The sequence below is a fragment of the Euprymna scolopes genome, chromosome 2, assembly GCF_053919585.1.
Source record: "Euprymna scolopes isolate OS-2025 chromosome 2, ASM5391958v1, whole genome shotgun sequence".
NCBI classification, from domain to species: Eukaryota; Metazoa; Mollusca; class Cephalopoda; order Sepiida; family Sepiolidae; genus Euprymna; species Euprymna scolopes.
Genome location: NC_136483.1, coordinates 45,098,310 through 45,102,603, shown reverse-complemented (window position 1 = coordinate 45,102,603; position 4,294 = coordinate 45,098,310). Strand labels below are relative to the sequence as shown.

General features: G+C 37.8%; 1 non-coding gene across 1 annotated transcript; it reads right to left on the bottom strand.

The window, feature by feature from the left end:
* Positions 1–1,533: 1,533 nt before the first annotated feature.
* LOC145243514 (U2 spliceosomal RNA) lies at positions 1,534–1,736 on the bottom strand. The gene has a single exon (XR_013862895.1). It is a non-coding gene; the product is annotated as a U2 spliceosomal RNA (small nuclear RNA).
* Positions 1,737–4,294: the final 2,558 nt, after the last annotated feature.

Genomic DNA, 4,294 nt, shown 5'->3' with positions numbered 1-4,294 from the left:
GGGGGAGTCGCCCTCGGGGGGAACTGTTGTTAAATTTTCCCCCTCCTGGGGAGCGTCCAATGGTGTCATACCCGGGCGGTACGCCCCATCAGCAGTTGTTTTTTCTCATGTTGGGGATTCGTCCTCTTGGGGAGCAGTAGCCCCCTGGCTGTGGGTATCCATATTGGTGGCCCCCGGGCTGGGGGTGTCCGTTTTGGGTCCCTCTTTTAAAAAATTCACCGAAAAAAGTGACGTGGAATCAGCGTCCAAAGTGGGGAGCCGACTTTGGCGCCAAAAAGAGGTGGCGCCAAAAGGCGGCAAGAGGGGAGATAGAACTGAGAGAGGGAGTGGGAAGTTAGTGGAGGGAAGAGAGAAGGTGTTTCCGACCCTCCCTCGCGGGAAGGCCGTAAATTATCAGCTCGGATCCCCCCCGTGGGGGAGGGGGGGGGAGCAGAGAAAGACAGACAAAGTGGGGGTGCGGACAGAACGCGACCCAAAAAGCTTGTCAGGTGTTCCGGGCACGAGAATGTGTCGCCAGAACAGCACTGCCTCGCACGATGTAGGTATCAGAACAGATACTACACTTTGAGATATTAAATCTTTTATTCATGTTAAGAAAATACAGAAAAAAAATCAACGGTGAACAAAAACTTAGGCACATGGCCAACTCAAAAGGGGGGATTTTGGGGGTCGTTGGTCATCCTTGTCACTCCAGAACTAAACAAAGTCAAAAGTTTCTCCCAGCTAGTATCTTCTTTCACCATAATACCGCATTCACCCTTTCATATTGGGGGACGTCCTAGTAACTCCCAATTTTTAAAACATTTTTTATTGACGTGTAAAAACAAAAAAGATAACAATAAAATACACTTTGATCCCGGCCTGAAGGCCAAGAAAAGCTTTAAAAAGTTTAGAACAGCATCTGTTAACAACAGACCTTTGATCTTAACCAAAAAAGGACAAGCACAAAAGTGTTACGGACATACCGACCGACCGACCGACCGACGGAGTGACTTATAAAGTTGCTTACACGTTACTAAAAATGATGATAATCGAACAAACACTAAAAGAATACTACTTCTAACAACAACAACAACAACAACAACAACAACAACAACAACAATAACAATAATAATAATAACAATAATAACAATAATAATAATGATAATAATAATAATAATAATAATAATAATAATAATAATAAGAAGAAGAAGAAGAAGAAGAAGAAGAAGAAGAAGAAGAAGTCATGAGCAGGGGAAAAAGGGTATAAGTTAGCCGAAAACGGCCAAAGTAGATTCCACATATAAAATACGTCCCATTTTATTTTGTTTGTCTTGTAACAATTGTTAGGAACTGCTCATGTTAAAAAATAGTACTTAACTAGAGTATGAGATGAACGGAAACACTACATATTCATGAAGGCTGAAAATTAAATAAGTTCGTTCACTGTTGGTAATTTAATACTACAAAATATTTGTGCCGATAAATTATGGGATATTGACGAGAGAAAAATATGGCTAACTATCCTATTATCTCCTATAAATATGAATTCCTTGAATATGAGGAGTGAAGGGGAAACGGAGACCAACTCCCCGACTCCTCGGGGAGTGTGTTCCCATTTCAATTGGAATGAAGGGTTTCCCCTACATTGACAAAGGTCTTATATGTGGGGTTGCTCCCACATATGGTCTTTGCTTGCAGTATCTGCCGGAACAGATACTACACTTTGTTCTTAGCCAAAGGGCCAAGATAAGGGTATTTATTTGCTCCCCAACAGAGCAAATTAGGCACAACGCCGATTTTTAATGTGAAGAGTGAAGGGGTAATGGGGGCCAATTCCCCGGGGAGTAGAGAAGCTGGATAGTGACAATTGGTATGAAGGGTTTCCCCTACATTGACGAAGGTCTTATATGTGGGGTTGCCCCACATATGGTCTTTGCTTGCAGTACAGTATCTGCCGGAACAGCTACTACACTTTGATCTTATATTATAGGCATTTATTATATTGAATAGATCCTGGATATGACCTTAAACTATATACTATGATGAGGTCCCTACTTGTGTGCTTTGGAGAGTGTGGAGCCACCCTTTAATTGCTATTGCTCCCAAGTCCACTCTGACCCGGTGTGGTAGTCCATGTTAGGGTCCCAACTATGGGTTAAATAGACACCGACTTGAAAACAACAAATATATTCTATTAAAAAATGTCTTTCTTCACAATCACTGGATTCGGCATTAAATAACATGAAAAGGGTTGATAGGCCGTAAAACAAAAACGACCAACCAAATATGATATTGAATAAAATAGATGTATAATAGCTGCATATTATGCATCAGATATTGGCAACTAATGTGACAAAATTGGATTTATATGTTAGGTGTGTGTATGTATTGCGATAATGTTTTTTTGTTTTGTTTTTTGGGTTTTTTTTTTTTTACAGAAAAATCATCTCCATTTTACTCATATGGTATATTGGAGCATAATATTTATATTTAATGTTTAATTAAACAGCGGGGATAATTCTTGTTTGTTTCTCTATAGATCCGTTTTTATCCGTTTCATTTGGCGAGCCAATGCTCGAACGTTCTGTTAGAGTGTTATAAAAGAAAAGTTGCTATTATCGCGAACTAGTATTTGGACGCGTTGATTACAATGTGCGACGGCTAAAATGGCGGTGGTTTGTAATAACATGTTTCTGGATTATTTTCGGAGGTGTCATATGCTACAAAGTGTTAGTAGATGGAGTTCTTAGAGGAAGACAGGTTACACGTTTACCGGTGCGATATACTGGTTCTTGTCATGCCTATGTACGAGTTGAAAAACATACACGGCATTGTTAGTTTTTATGAAATTATCGTCAGATATAGTGGTATTGCTTATAAGTAAATAAATTGTTTATTTTTTATATGATAAATGATGAACTTAAGTTTAGAATTTTATTCAATGGTAGAAATAATAAGCAATATCGTATATACACACATTTGCACTATTGAAAAGAATTCTAAACTTAGATTCATCATTTATAGAATCCGGAGAGAGATCCGGCTCATATAAAAGACTAATATCGGAAATGTAATTACTTTTAGGTCAATGATTACTCGTTCTACAAGAAAAATCGCCGAATTGCTAAAGAAGCTGTCGAATCAATGTCTCGATCTAAACCAGAATACAGTTGAATTTTGCTGAATTTATTTTGTTTTGTTACGCACTGACATAATGTTAACTTTCTTATATAGTCATAAATATACAAAGGTTTACCGGTAGAGCACATTGTTTTTAAGCTTATGTTCTATGGACTCGTCTACAATCTATCACAACACCTTTGCGCAAACAAAGAAAATGAGAGAAAGTATGTTCATGTAGTTGATTTTTATTCCAGAGTCCAATGAACCTAATTCTTATAAAGAAGAATAATATTATACTAAAAATATTTACTGTCATCCTTCGTACTAAAATGCTTAGCTTGTAGGGGTTAATATCTTTACAGTAATTTTATCACAGAAAAAAAAAGGTCTTTGCGAGGCTAACTCTGTTTTAAACGTTTTTTATTGAAGGTTCTCGTCCCAGCTACAATCATTGATTCCTCTGCACAAGACATTAAATATGTTTACTATCACAGAAGTAAAGAGGGTTAGTTATTTCTCCATGCGCATAGTGTTAGCATACGTTTTTATTGAACGAGCTTCTAGGCAAATGAACCCTGGTTCACAATCATGCAGGACTGTTTCCATGCAGTCACAATATCGTTATCTTCAAAAATCCAACAATTAATCATCTTGAACGTTTCCAAAACTAGTGAAATTTATCGTTCTATTTTATTAATCCTTATCTCTAGTATCCCCTTGCTTTGATAAGTAGTAAATAAGTATATGTATGTATATGTTTGTGTGTAATATACAATAGCTTTCCCTTTCTATATCTCTTTCTCCCTCTCTCTCTCTCTCTATATATATATATATATATATATATGTGTGTGTGTGTGTGTGTGTGTGTGTGTGTGTGGGTGTGTGGGTGTGTGTGTGTGTGTGTGTGTGTGTGTGTGTGTGTTTGTCCCGCATCATAATAAAATCCACTTAACCTATTGGTAACTACATTTGATTTACTTTATATAAGAAAGTTAGAACACAACCTAAATTTTCAGCCAACAGACGTTTCTTTTTCTTAACATGCCGAGGGGCATATTTTATACATGAAATTGTTGGACATCATTGTGCATCGCGCATACCACGAGTCCAATCACCTGTTGGCCATCCAAGTCCGTCCTTCTGACTTCACAATTCTTACGAACTGAACTCCAGCACCACGTGATTTATA